The following is a 15,052-nucleotide window of genomic DNA, read 5'->3' on the forward strand; positions in this document are numbered from 1 at the left end:
TTCTAAAATTCACTCGATTTAATCCTATAATCGCTCCTACCGGCTCGCCGTACTGAGCCTAGCCTAGGGGTCTCGACCATCTAGGTTCTAACAGAGCAACACGCAGTTTTCAGCAACAATTAGACTAGAAACGACTCAACCTCCACTAAGTGTGCGATCACTTAGTCGTTGAATCGCTGCTAGGTAGATTACTAGCCCGTCCCTTGGAGGCCACAACGCCCTTCACGGATTTAACGATTTTCCTAGCGTGTTGGGTCGTCTAACAACGCCCTCTGATAAATCTCCTGGCGTCCCACAGATAAATTCGCTCAGACAGCCCACAAGGAACTGGTGTTGAGAGTATGGTGGCTCCCAACACCTCTGAATCAATTGATTGATTGATTGATGAAGATTAAGCCACCCAAAAGGTGACACGGGCATGAATAGCCCGTAAGTGGTGGCCCTTTTGAGCCATTACCAGTATCAAGAGCTGATACTGGAGATCAGTGGAGGTGGGAATGCACCCTGCATGACGGAAGATGTCTCCCTTGTGAATGAATGAAGATGAAGCCACCCAAAAGGTGGCACGGGCATGAATAGCCCGTACAAGGTGGCCCCTTTTGAGCCATCACCAGTATCAATAGATGATACTGGAGATCTGTGGAGGTGCGACTGCACCCTGCGTGACGGGAGATGTCTCCCACGTGAATGTGTTAAGATGAACATGAAGCCACCCAAAAGGTGGCATGGGCATGAGTAGCTCGTAAGTGGTGGCCCTTTTGAGCTATCACAAGTATCAATAGATGATACTGGAGATCTGTGGTGGTGCGACAACACCCTGCTTGACGGGAGATGTCTCCCGGACCAAATGGTGACCAAATGGTGTCTGAATCAATTGCAAAGGGTCGAGTAAAGTACCCAGTCCAATCAACTCGGAGCGGTCTCCTTACCCAATAAATCTTAACAGCCTAACTTACTAACTAATCCTTAATCGTATCAGCCCGCACGACCCCAAGATTCGCCAACCCCACTCAACTGCACTGTTGTGAGGCACACTGATAATCCTGGCCCGCGGCCTGTGGCTGTCCTCCCTAGCTAACATCTACGCAAGTGTCCGAATGGCTAGACGCATGAGCCTTTCAACAAATTCAAAAAAATGGTTGAAACCACCACTGTGCACCATTGTAACATGGGGGAGGGGGTTCCCTCTTCTTTCACCTTCTTCTTCTTGAGAATAGGTGCAGTTTGCATGAAGGGTTTACCCTCCCGATGACTGCACCAGGACAAATGTAGGGAAACGTAGACGTTAAGGAGAAGAAAGTCTAAAGTGTTGGATGTGGCGGGCCGTAGAGAGACGAGTGGCGACGGAAACAAAGGTGGACGTTAGAGGGAGACTCCCTGCACCATAGGGCGGGTGTCGAGTGCATGGCGGCAGCTGAACCACGCACGGCGTAGTGGTGCTAGCAAGACGTTAACTAATATTTCTCCGGGAACTTGTATATTGGAAAGCGCAAGCTTCCCAAATCACCCACAAATCATCGGGCAGCCGGCCACCAGGCGGTGCCCTCGACTGAGACATCTTATCCGGCACCCTATAAACAAACTCCTTCACCCGCGACACCCAGACAGTGGACGAGCACCACGGGATCGGAAGCACCCGGGCATCCCGATAAGGACCCAACACCGGAACCCCACAGGGCACGACCCCAGCAGGCGGGACGAGGCTTCTCCCAGACCGGGGCAGTGAAGGAGGGGAAACTGCAGGGAATGCAGGCGCGGTATCGACCCCACCACAGGGCACAGGAGCCGAGGCCCCCCGGCGCACATCTTTCTGCAACACCACGGCGAGGTCCCGATCATCAGGGGCAACCCCCCACTGTGGAGATCCAACAGCAGGTGATGCAGGAGGGGGGGCGCACAGGTAGCAACTTCGGAGCCCCTCACAGCACCATCATCTACGGCGGGGGACGCCAGAGTATCATACTCCCCCACCTCCTCCCAAGGCACACCACGAAGGGGAGACACACTCCGAGCCCGCTGAGAACCTTTCGAGACAGGCCGCACCATACCACTCCCAGCAGGTCCCACTGCAGGCACAGCCACCATCTTTACATCCACACAGGTCACACCAGCATCGTCCGAAGAGTCCACAGAGGCCACATCACCCACGCTGTCCACATCATCCAGGGAAACAGCCTCAGAGCACCGACGCGCACGCTTCTGCAAAGGGACGGAAAGAGCAGAACTACAGTCGCCAACACACACACAGGCACGGCAGGTACCGCGTCCCCGGGAGCCAGTATCACATCCACAGGCGGGGGCGGGACATGAACCTCCACCGGGACATTCTGCACTACACGCAGCTCAGGCAATGGCCCAACACCCACACACACACCGGCTCAACAACCCCAAGGGGCCACAACAGTCACCAGATGTGTCGCACAGGCCATAGAACTCGCCTCAACAAGGGGAGCAGCAGACAGGCAATCAGACGCCTCAGGCACAGCACCCACTCCATCCTCAGAACTGTCCGAACGCAACAGGGGCGGAAAATCCTTCGCACGAAAAACATGCACCCTACCAGTTGCTCCCACGTCGCACGCTGCAGCCAGATGACCCTCGTGACCACACCGATAACAGGTGTGCGGTTGACCCCGATACTGGCAGCGGAGTGTATAACCCAACATGGACATCGACGACGACGGTACACTACACTTCAGCGACATCGTCAGGGTGCGGGAGCCGTCAAGCATACCAACACAGTGCCCGGCAATGACATTGTTCCAACGAACACTTAACACTGTCCCAAATCGTTCAAAACAGGAGGTCAAGAAGTCGTCCTGAAATTCGAAAGGGGCACTATGCATCCGCCACAGACGTCAAGGTGACACTAAGATTCACTACCTTAACATAACCAGCAGTATCAGGGAGAGGGTAAACACGCCCCTCACACTGCTCGAGAAACGCCTGAAAGGCAGCCTGGAGGCGGAACTGGACCACAACACTGTTACCCTGAAGCAGCTAGATGCCCACCAGGTCCGACAGCTGCACATGAAGCACGTCCACCAGGGAGACACCAACCAACGAATGGTCCACCGGCACCGTAAATGCCAGACCAGCCGACAATGTCCTCTTCACTGGAGGGCGAGAAGTCCCCATGGCTAAGTCAAACGTCACCCTGTCAGTGGCAAACCACCACCAGCAGGGCAAACCAGCAATCACCCAACGTAAACACGAGCCAGGAGCGGAGAGACCTCAGGAACGTCCGACCTGGCCGGTGGTGACTGGTGTTTGTGTGTTACTGAGGAAGTCTTGATTGTAGGGTTGATGTAAAGCCATTGCTTGGTTACTGACTTTAATACTTAAGATATTACATGACTAGTAGCTACCAAGCTTGGTGGGCGTCCTGTACGCTCTGTTTACCTTCTCTGGCGTCTGCTCCGCCACACATAGAAAACGGATGGTACCATTTTCTGTGAACATGACATCCCTCCTTTTCTTTAAAAAGAATGAATACAGGATGTCTACCATGCTTGTAGCACAAAGCAAAGTTATTGACACAAAGTAAGTTATTAACATATCAAGAGATATTGCATACATTTATCATTAATTAAGCACACAAAGAATTTAAACAACTTAATCTCTACCACACAGGATTTCAATGTTAAAAATACATATGCGATGTTAAACAAACATGAAAGAAACTGTAATACAAAGTTACAAAATATTGAATGAGATATCTGCATTATTCAAACAATATTAAATTTAGTTCAGCATGACAAGTAAATACTTTGCATTACATAGGAACACAATTAATCATCAAATCGTGTAGGGCGTTTAACATGACGTTTAGGACGAGAGTCTCCAAATACAATAACATCCCTTGATGAATTGTTTACTGAGTTATAACTCAATTTTTCTTTTTCTTTTGCACGACTTTGCACTTCATCATTTTCTACACTAGTTGGAATCACTTTGAAATAGGCTATATTACGTGTTATACTATGATCTCTATTACTGGCTGTTACCATAGTTCCTTTTACACTAATCATATGGTTTATATGGTTTTGTATCATACGGCATATCTAGCTTTCCCTCTTTTTTCTTTTTAACGAGAACAGTATCTCCGACCTTTATGAATTCTTCCTTTGCACGTTGATCATGAGCAACTTTCATTTTGCCCTTGGCTAGTGCATCCTTCTGAGCGAGACGTTTATCCGTTATCACGGCTGGCATGACAGGTAGTGCGATTCTCATAGAACGTCCAAATAAAAGTTCGCCAGGCGACTTGCCCAGTGTTCCATGTGGTGTTGCATGGTAGTTCCTGAGAAAAGCATACAGATTCCATACTTATGGATGTCAACCAACAAACTAACACTTAACATAGAAAAGACCTACTACATCCTATTCAGAAGCAAATTTACAAATGCAATTCAGCTTCAGATTGACAATGTAAACATTAGCAATAAAAATGATGGAAAGTTTCTTGGCATATTCCTAGACAAGAGACTCAACTTCAGTACCCACATACAACACATAACTAAGAAAGTCTCTAAAACAGTTGGTATACTCTCCAAAATCAGATATTATGTTCCTAACTCTGCTCTCATCTCTCTATATTATGCACTAATCTATCCCTATCTCAACTATGGTATCTGTGCATGGGGTTCAACCACTGCAAACCACCTCAAGTCCATCATCACCCAGCAAAAATCTGCTATCAGAATAATATCAAATTCTGCTTTCAGACAACACACAGCCCCCTTGTTTAACTCCCTAAACATGCTAAACATAATCTCACTCCACAAATTCTCTTGTGTCAACTACATTTACAAAACCCTGTTCTTAAATGCAAATCCTTGTCTGAAACTCTTCTTGGACAGATGTAATAGGACCCATTATCACCACACCAGAAATAAATATCTCTTTGATATCCCCAGAGTTAAACTTAATCGGTGTAAACACTCTATGCAAATAAAGGGACCCAGTTTATGGGACTCACTCCCTACTGAATTGAAAAGCTGTCCAACTTTTACATCATTCAAAATCAATACTAAAAAGTACCTAATTTCATCTTCATAGTTTTTCACTTTTTGCCTTAAAATTGCACTGTATCAATTGCTACCCAATCTCCCAACCTTTATGTTCCCAATTTGAACATCTTTACCATTGTGATCATTGCTGTCTTCTTATATGTGCTGCCAATCTGTTGTATGGTGTTTATAAATCTTGTTTATCTGTATCTTTTGCTACCCAGTCTCCCAATCTTTATGTACCCAATCTGAACATCTTTACCATTGTGATCATTGCTGTCTTATATGTGCTGTCAATCTGCTGTATGGTGTCTATTAACCTTGTTTACATTACTAATCAAGCTGTCAATGTAATCAATCAGAGCTTTAATATAACAATGTGCTTTAATATACCTACTTATCTCTCTCATCTCATTTTTCTCTTGTAATGTATCTTTATCATTTATCAATTCTGATTGAAATTACCTACTTAAAATTATCTGCTAGATTAAGGACCTGCCCGAAACGCTGCGCGTACTAGTGGCTTTACAAGAATGTAAATACTGTACTATGCTATGTATTCTCACAAACCCAATGTACCTTCTTGTATATATATAAATAAATAAATAAATAAATAACATAGCTTGTTTCCAGGATCGTCCTTCGGCATGAGCACAGTGTACAGCTTTCATGAGAGGTTGCATGAATCTCTCAACTTCTCCATTTGCTTGAGGATGTAGTGGCATCACACGGCGGTGTTTGAATCCAATATGCTCAGCAAAGTTGACGAAGTCTTGTCCATTGAATGGCGGTCCATTGTCCGTCTTGACAACTTCAGGAATGCCAAAGTTTGAAAAGATCTTGTCGAGTTTCGGGATGACGGCCTTTGCAGATGTGGAAGTGATGATTTCTACTTCTGGATAACGTGAGTGATCATCAATGACTACCATCAAGTACTCTCCAGTTGGTAGTGGTCCGCAGAAGTCCATTGATTCTTCCGTCCATGGTGCAGCAGGTAGTGGTGAAGGTTGTAGAGGTGTTGGTCGTGAAGTATCCACTGCAGCTTGGCAAGGGACACAGGCATCATGCATGTCCTTTGCTTGACGATCAATGCCAGGAAACCACACCTTTTCTCGTAGCAGCTGTTTGGTCCTAACAAGACCTTGGTGTCCTTGATGTGCAAGCTTCAGAGCACGTTGCTGGAGAACAGCTGGAATGACGATTCGAGTACCTCGCAGCACAGTGTCGCATTGTTGCGTAACACTTAATTCTGTCTGGATGCGTTCAAGTGCTTTGAATGCATCTTGGTCAACTCCTGAGGGTGGGATGCGTGGAAACTTTTTCTTAGTCAATGCATCCACTGTTGTTTGCAGAGTTGGGTCCTCTAGGGTTGCAGTACGGATTTCATCAAGAGTGAGAGCCTTAGGGACTGCATCACAGGTTACAGAGTGTACATATTCCTCGGCAACTTGCTGATGCTTGGTGATGGTGAAACTGTTGGCAGGATGTCGACTGATGTAATCAGCGGGATTGCCTGCACCCGGCTTGTATTTCACCGTAAAGTTGTATGGTTGCAGACGAAGAGCCCATCTCTCAATGCGAGCTGGTGGTTTGGACTATGGATTATTGAAGATGGTCTCCAACGGTTTGTGGTCAGTGACTATCGTGGTGAAGGATGCACCAAGCAGATACACATTGAAGTGTTCACAGCCCCATACAAGAGCAAGAGCTTCCTTCTCTGTCTGACTGTATCGTTGCTCAACATCAGTGAAAGAACGGCTGGCGTAGGCAATTACTACTCTGGAATCTGGTTGACCAGGTTTGTGTTGGGCTAAAACAGCACCTAAACCAACAGGACTAGCATCCACCGTTAACTCAGTGTCCATTGATGGATCAAAGTATGCAGCAGTCGCATTCTCTACTAGTGCATCTTTCACAGCATCAAATGCATTTTGTTCGATATCACTCCAGTACCATGATGCATTTTTCTTCAGGAGCTCACGTAGAGGCTTCGTAATGGTAGCAAAATCTGGAATGAAGCGAGAACAGTAGTTTGCCATTCCCAGAAAACTATGTACTTCAGTGGACGTTGAAGGAGGTGCAGCATTCTTGATATCTGCAACTTTCTTAGGATCTGGAGACAGACCTTTGTCACTAAGTACATGTCCAAAGAATTCAATTTTATGTTGATTGAACTCACACTTTGCTCGGCTTAGCGTCAAATTCTTTTCTCGTAAGCGTTGCAATGTTGCACGAAGAGCTTTGTCGTGTTCAGCTTGGGTACGGCCATAAACAATGATGTCATCAGACATGTTGTCAGCATTAGGTATATCTTGCAATACCTGGCTGATGATGTGCTGGAATACCTCGGCAGCACTGTTGATAACAAAACTCAGGCGCTTGTACCTATACAGACCTCGATGTGTCGTAAACGTTGTGATGAAGCGACTCTCATCATCAAGTTCAAGCTGATGATAGCCCTTGTTTAAATCTAACTTGCTGAATACAGTTGCACCATTCAAGCGGTAGATCATATCATCTACAGTGGGTGTAGGATGGCGTTCACGCATTATTGCCTTGTTGGGAACACGCATGTCCACACAAATGCGTATCTCATCTGGATTCTTCGGCTTTGGTGGAGTGACAATTGGGCTTACCCATGGTGTTGGGCCTGTTACTGGTTCAATGATATCTAGTTCGATCAGCCTATCCAGTTCGGCATCGACTTTCTTGCGAGTATGGAATGGTTGTCGGCGATGTGGTTGGGCAACTGGAATTACATCTGGGTTGATATGCAGATGTACTTCGCTATCAGTATAACAACCTATGGATTTAAATCGATCAGAAAATTCAGCAACAATACCATCAACATTGTTTGCAGATTCCACTGCTACAGCATTAGAAAGCTGAAGTAGCCCCAATTTGGTTGAAGTCTTGTAACTGAGTAAAGACTCCTTTGCATTCCTAACAACATGGAATGTAGTAATGAGCATTGCATTCTTTGACTTAATCTCTGCAGTGAAAGTTCCAATCACTGGCAAGGTTACCTTTGAAGCATAGGCAGTGGCTTTACGATTGTAGTTTTCTAGCTTTGGGAACTGTTTTTTAAATTTTTCATAGTGGCACTCAGCAATGGTGTCAATGTTTGATCCAGTGTCAATGAGAACTTTGAGACAAATACCAGCAATGTATACTATAGTCTCTGGGTTGTTTGGAAGATCATTCCATTCTGTGATTGCTTGTACTCCATAAGTATAATCACATTCACTGTCATCTGAGACTGGTTGTAATGAAATGTTGTCTTGTACATTATTAACATTCTGGATATGAGGTGCAATATTGTGTTTACCACCTCGACCCCTATGACCTGATCCTCGTACAGTGCTTTTATTCATTGACTGTGGTTTCTTGAGTGCAGACCGACACATAGCACCAAAATGACCTAGTTTTCCACACTCATAGCACTTCTTACCTTGAGCAGGACAAACATTACCTTGGTGTGGGTAGTCTCCTCCACAATTGTAACATTTATTGTTGACACCCTCTGATGTGGGTCGTTGTGACTGCTTGAGTCTTGTTCCTTGACCCCAGTTGTGATGTGGTTCTCGGCTAAATTTACTGTTAGGTTTGGCATGATATCTTCTATGATCACGGTGTCCTCCCTGAACCTTACATACCTCATCACTGTTAGTAACAGTGGCAGAACCGTTGTTGGCACTGCACTCCATGACACGAGCATCACGTGCAGCATCTTCCATTCGACGAGCAATATCCAGTATCTTGGTAAGAGAATTGTCATCATCAACATGTTCTAGAGCTCTTCGACGAAGACGTGTAGATGTGCATGTTTCAATTATTTGCTGTTTGATTTCTTTGTCAATATCAGCAAACTCACAATGGGCTGCTAAACCCTGCAGACGTGTGTGGTATTGATCAACGGTTTCATTAGAGAGTTGTCTGGCTCTCCTGAAATGCATAATTTCCATTGCAGTATTTTGCCTTGGTTTGAGATGCTCTGTTAGTTTGGCTTTGGCAATGTCATAATCTTTGGCACCACCAGTGTCTTTCAGTGTGTCAAAGATGTCACAAACTCGATCACCTGCATAATGAAGTAGAAAGGCACGCTTTCTTTCAGCACTTTTGATGTCAGAAACTATCAACAAATTTTCAAACCTTTTAAGCCATTTGACCCACCTCTGTGACAGGTTTGTCTGGTCACAGTCAGGATCAAATGCAGGAAACTGAGGTATATTTGCCATTTTTTACTGAATAAATGTAAACTTATCACTTAAATGTTCCTCAAAATATTAAACACTTACTGCACTGTATATGTTAGTTAAGAATTCACTGTAATTACTTTAATTTTGCAAGGCACACAAGCATTTTAATGCAAAAGTTCACAACAGTGCACAATACAGCAGCAACTGACTTCTTACCTAGCCCTTGTGTACATGTGTTGCTCCTACTCACAGCAGCACAGCAGTTGTCAGCAGTTGGTACAGCAGTAGTTAGCAGTTGGTACAGCAGTCAGTTCACAGCGTGAAGAATTTTGTAGCACAAAGCGTCGTTTCGTAACCACAACATCAGGTTTTGTACACATCAAAGCGTCGTTTCGTACACAGCATCGGCTCGCAGATTACTCAGTACACAGCTTGAGTCAGCACATAGCTTGGGGTAGCACATAGCATTGGTTAGCACATAGCATTGGTTAGCACACAGCATCGGTTATCGGGTATGGCGCTCACAGCTTCTCTTCCTCCAGGCAGCATGCTTCTCCCTTGTGTTTGAAACTGAACAAATACCTGCGTTCACAGTTCATCCTCGTCGCCAATGTGGTGTTTGTGTGTTACTGAGGAAGTCTTGGTTGTAGGGTTGATGTAAAGTCATGACTTGGTTACTGACTTTAATACTTAAGATGATTACATGACTAGTAGCTACCAAGCAGCTACGTGGTGTAGTCTCCGTGGTGTAGTGGTAAGACACTCGCCTGGCGTTCTGCGAGCGCTATGTCATGGGTTCGTATCCTGGCCGGGGAGGATTTACTGGGCGCAATTCCTTAACTGTAGCCTCTGTTTAACACAACAGTAAAATGTGTACTTGGATGAAAAAACGATTCTTCGCGGCAGGGATCGTATTCCAGGGACCTGCCCGAAACGCTACGCGTACTAGTGGCTGTACAAGAACGTAACAACTCTTGTATATATCTCAAAAAAAATAAAAAAAAAAAAAAGCTTGGCGGGCATCCTGTACGCTCTGTTTACCTTCTCTGGCGTCTGCTCAGCCACACATAGAAAACGGATGGTACCATTTTCTGTGAACATGACAGTCACCACACAACTCCCTTTCACCTCCACTCCTGTCTGTAATCTTTATTCACTTCTCAATCGAAGGGACCCCATAGCTATCACTTGAGCCAAATCCCATGCCACGTGGTCTTAAGCCGCTTGACCGGCTTAAGATTCTACAACCCTTATGACGTGAAAATAGACTTCTAACAACACTCTAGAATCGCCTTGCGCTGCCACCACCAGACCATTACCACTGAGCAATAACCGAGGTCTGGGTCGATTATGCTAATCAATAAACCTTAGGGCTCGATCCTCAACTAGTTAAATATGGGAGGAATAACTTACGTTAAAGTGCGGAATTATTAAAAATCAAAGGGATAATGAATTCTTAATCAGTGTTAGAATATGAGGTCCAACGCACTCGGCCTCGTGGGCACCACGTGGCAAGGAGATGTAAATAATAGTACATAAAAATGGAAATTAATAAAAAGAGAATTTACTAGCTAAAAAGGTTTATTCAAAACTAAACAAAATCTAATTCAAAGTACTCCCTGGCTGAACACTTCCTATATTAAAAGGCAATGAGATGACTAACTTCCTACACTCAAAACCATAGCAACTCTACCTTGCATGTTTACCAGCGGTGGATGTGCTGGTCTAGGGGAAGGTGGATAGAGGTCACGTTCCCGAGTCGCTGCTAGTTCCACACTCTCTCTTCCCGCCTGCTCTGTCCTACACAGAAGCTAGCTGGGTATCCCTACGCCTTGGGCTTACTACGTTTACTTGTAGGGTTTAAGTTTAACAACTAATCTCTGTTGTACTGAACGACCCCAGATGGTTGAATTCTTTAAACTGAAGTTAATTACACAAGAATCTTAGGGAAGAGCTATTTCCGATTACAAAATGGCTCTTTGACCTTTGAGAAATACTGAACGTGGAAACTCTGATGACCTGTGACCGCTGAGGTCACTCCGCGCCAAGGCATAGTCCCGGCTCGTGACGTCACTGATGGTGACTTACTCATTATTCTAACAATCAGGATACTCTCGATACTATAAACACGAATATTATACAATTTGAGTGAAGACTAATTTCTCTAAATTGCTGAATACTGTAGAATAATTCATTATACGAAAGTATGAGACAAAGGCGCCAGTCATTTGTGTATCTCAACCGCCAATCCCCAGGGGATGCTCCCGCTCTAAGTAAGGTCTCTATACATGGTCCAACTTCCCACTTCCCCATGCGTAGAGAGAACATTCTGGATCATTTCTACAACAAACTAGTTTGTTACACAGGAGCTAGGTACCAGGTGCCAGTAGCTAGGTACCAGGAGCCAGGTACTAGGAGCTAGGTACCAGGATCCAGGTGCCAGGAGCCAGGTACCAGGAGCCAGGGCCAGTAGCTAGGTACCAGGTACCAGGTTCCAGAAGCCAGGTGCTAGGTACCAAGGGCCAGGTGCTAGGTGCCAGATGCCAGGTACTAGGAGCCAGGTACCAGGTGCCAGTGCCAGTAGCTATAGGTACCAGGAGCTAGGTACCAGGTACTAGGAGCCAGGAGCTAGGTACCAAGGGCCAGGTACCAGGTGCCAGTGCCAGTAGCTAGGTACAAGGTACCAAGGGCCAGATGCTAGGTGCCAGATACTAGGAGCCAGGTGCCAGGAACTAGGAGCCAGGTGTTAGGTACCTGCAGGAGCCAGGTACCAGGTGCCAGGTACCAGGAGCCAAGTCTGCTCATGAGTGTGAGGTCCGGCCGCCCGAGGCCACTGTTAACATAAGGTGTGTGGAAGTCAGGACCAAGAGAAGTAATGTGTTTGTGCAAGTATATCTGGTGAAGCTGCTGCCTTGTGTTGGTCCTGGCTGTTGTGGGGTGTTTTGTGTTCTGGTCTGCCAACAGGTAAACTGAGAGGTTAATGGTGTAATTGAAAAGTCATGTCAGGTCATTATGTTAGTGTTGGGGCGATTGTATGTTTCCCTGTGATAATTGTACCGTCGTGTGAGTATAATGTAATGATCATGAAGTGCTTGAATTACCAGTGTGGGCTTATGTCTTGGTGTTTGTATGAGGGTTTTATATGATAGCAATTGCCTCATATGCCTCGCCTTGTGATAGGTATGAAGTCAACATACCATTCAGATGACCAACACTAAGTTTCGGTAATTTCTAATTATTTAAATATATGTAGAATAGCAAGTGCCAAAAAAGGCATTCAAAAATTGATAACCAATTTTGTAATTCATTTAGTAACTTATATTAACATAGCTTAACATAAGGAATCTTATGAATTTATAACTTTTATTTAAACAAGTTCGAGAATCTTATGTAAAAAATAAACTTAAAAGTTACAACGCAACACAATTTTTTTTTCAATAAAATAAAATTTAAAAAATAAAAGAACGTTAATAAAAATATTTAGCAAAATATATAAACTAATTAAAAAAAATTCTTGTTTCTTGAACAATTCTTTTTATACCCCCCCCCCCCCAACCAACACAACAAATAACAAAGGAGTACAGAAAATAGATCGTCTTACTGTATGGTAAACTTAAGTGCATCATCCTCAGTTGTCTTTGTGAAAGACACATGTGAAAGACACGTGTGAAAGACACGTGTGAAACTGAGAGTTGAGAGGTGGTGACAATGTTCTTGGAACAACATCAGACGGACATTGATGTTCAAAAGTTTGCAGGCGCAACTGATGAGGGCACTGGGGTGAAAACCCTCCCCTGAGTACCGGTTATCCGAACAGAAAGAACAGCCGCGTCAAGCCAGTCCTCAGGGACTGACTACGTCTCCCAAAGACTGTTATTCAGTAAATACTGCAAGGTCCACTGAGGAAGATGCCGGAGCATCTCATAATGACTCTCGTCTGAGCCGGCCGCCGTAGAGCTTCAGAGGGACAGGGTAGATTGGCGATCCGATGAATGAATGAATGGATTGTACAGTTAAAGGGGGAGGGGGGGGTGCAAGAAATAGGGACAGGTAGATGCAGGTAGATGAATAGTGAGGAGAGGAAATGCTGCGGTCGGAGAGAATAGTGCCAGGGCTTAACCCAGCTGCTGGCCTCATGTTCCGGGTATGTATATATATATATATATATATATATATATATATATATATAGCTACACATATATATATATATCTAATATGTATATATATATATTTTTTTTATATTTATCTAACTTTATTTGAAAATGTCATTACACAAAAAAAGTTACAATATTGATTACATGCAGGGTGCAAGGCTGCTTGTCACAAGTTGTACAGCTCTTCCAGCTCCTCAGATGGCGGGCAGGAACCATGGATGCAGTGAGCATTTCCTCTCTGGATTGCCACACTAAGGCGCTGAAAAAGAAAACTGGCAGCTCTAGGGTCTCTAGTTGTTTCTATTAGCTTAGACCCCAACTCCTTCAAAAAGCTAGCAGCACTTTTACCCCAGGCACCAAGTGACTCTGAGGCAATGGGGACAAAATTGTAGTGGTGCTCAAGGTCTCTGTATTTACGTGACTTGGCCGCTTCCCGGTGATTGGCAGCTCCTCCTGCTTGTGTAGCACTGAAGTCAACATAGGTATTGGCTAAAGTTGAAACGCAAGTGTAGTCCCACACCAACTGTCTACCATTATCCAGGGGTTCACCGTGATTCCGTCTGGGCGACCGACAAGCTCATCAGAGTTGCGGGACATTAGGTAACGGGGCTCTCTCTCTGCTGGACAACCGGCTGTGGTAAGGCTTCTCTTAATAATGTCATTGACCTCGCCGTGTCTTGCATGCCATCCTCCTGTCCTTTGGCAGAGAAGGCCATGCCGTCCGTATCTGTCGGCCTCTGCCTCGCCGCAAATACACCTGTATTCGGTGTGGATTGGGGCAGCGAGGCGGAGAGCCACGGCAATTCGGAGGGCCTGCAGTGTGAGACGGGTGCCGGTTGCTGACATTGGGGTTGCTAATAGGAAATCACCTGCATGGGGAGCTGCTACAGCTCTAAGTCGGGCAGTGTCATGTGGTGTTGTCGCAGCTTCTAGCAAAGTCGCAGCTTCTTGGTCGGCAATGGGGCGATCCCAGCTGGATTGCTTATGGGCTTCAGAAGGCGGTGGTTGGGGTGCTGGTCCTGCGAGAGAGACCCATTTGGTTGTGCAGTCTGTGAAGCTGGGATCATGTACCCCTGTTTGTTGAACTAGGTGCTCAGGTAGGATTTCCTTCACCAAGTTGTCAGACTCCACTGAAGAGGACAGGAACGCTGGTACAGCAATTTGTGTTGCTGTGCGCACGCCAAGGCCCCGAGTCTGACAGGAAGGGAGGCCTGTTTCCACTGTAAGTCGCTGAGGGAAAGATTGAGGGCTTTTTCTAGTGTTGATTTCAGCAAGCTGTCGTACTCTTCTAATTTAATATTGTTGTAAGATGGCGAACATCTTAGAAAGTAGGTCAGCCTGGGGAGGGACAAGCATCTGGCGATGAGGTAAAGTGCATCATGAGCATCGATGTCTTCAATCCTCTCGTTCATCCTCTTCAGGTCAGTGATCTTCTTACCAAGGACCCCGTCGATGGCATTCCTTCCAAGAGGAGCACCTAGGAGTGTGCTGTCCTCAGGGTTGGTTGTATGAATGTCAGGCAAAACAACCTTTATTTGCTCTATTTTGTGCTGGTTGGTGGAGGTTATTTCGCACTTGGAAGGGTTCAGAGTGAGGCCTAGGCTTGCTCCTTGCTCCTGAATTATTCTTATGTCGTCCAAGAGTGAGGCTGGGGAGCCGGCTAGAGTACCATCGTCCAAAAACCAAA

Source organism: Procambarus clarkii, chromosome 5 (genome assembly GCF_040958095.1).
Source record: "Procambarus clarkii isolate CNS0578487 chromosome 5, FALCON_Pclarkii_2.0, whole genome shotgun sequence".
NCBI lineage: Eukaryota > Metazoa > Arthropoda > Malacostraca > Decapoda > Cambaridae > Procambarus > Procambarus clarkii.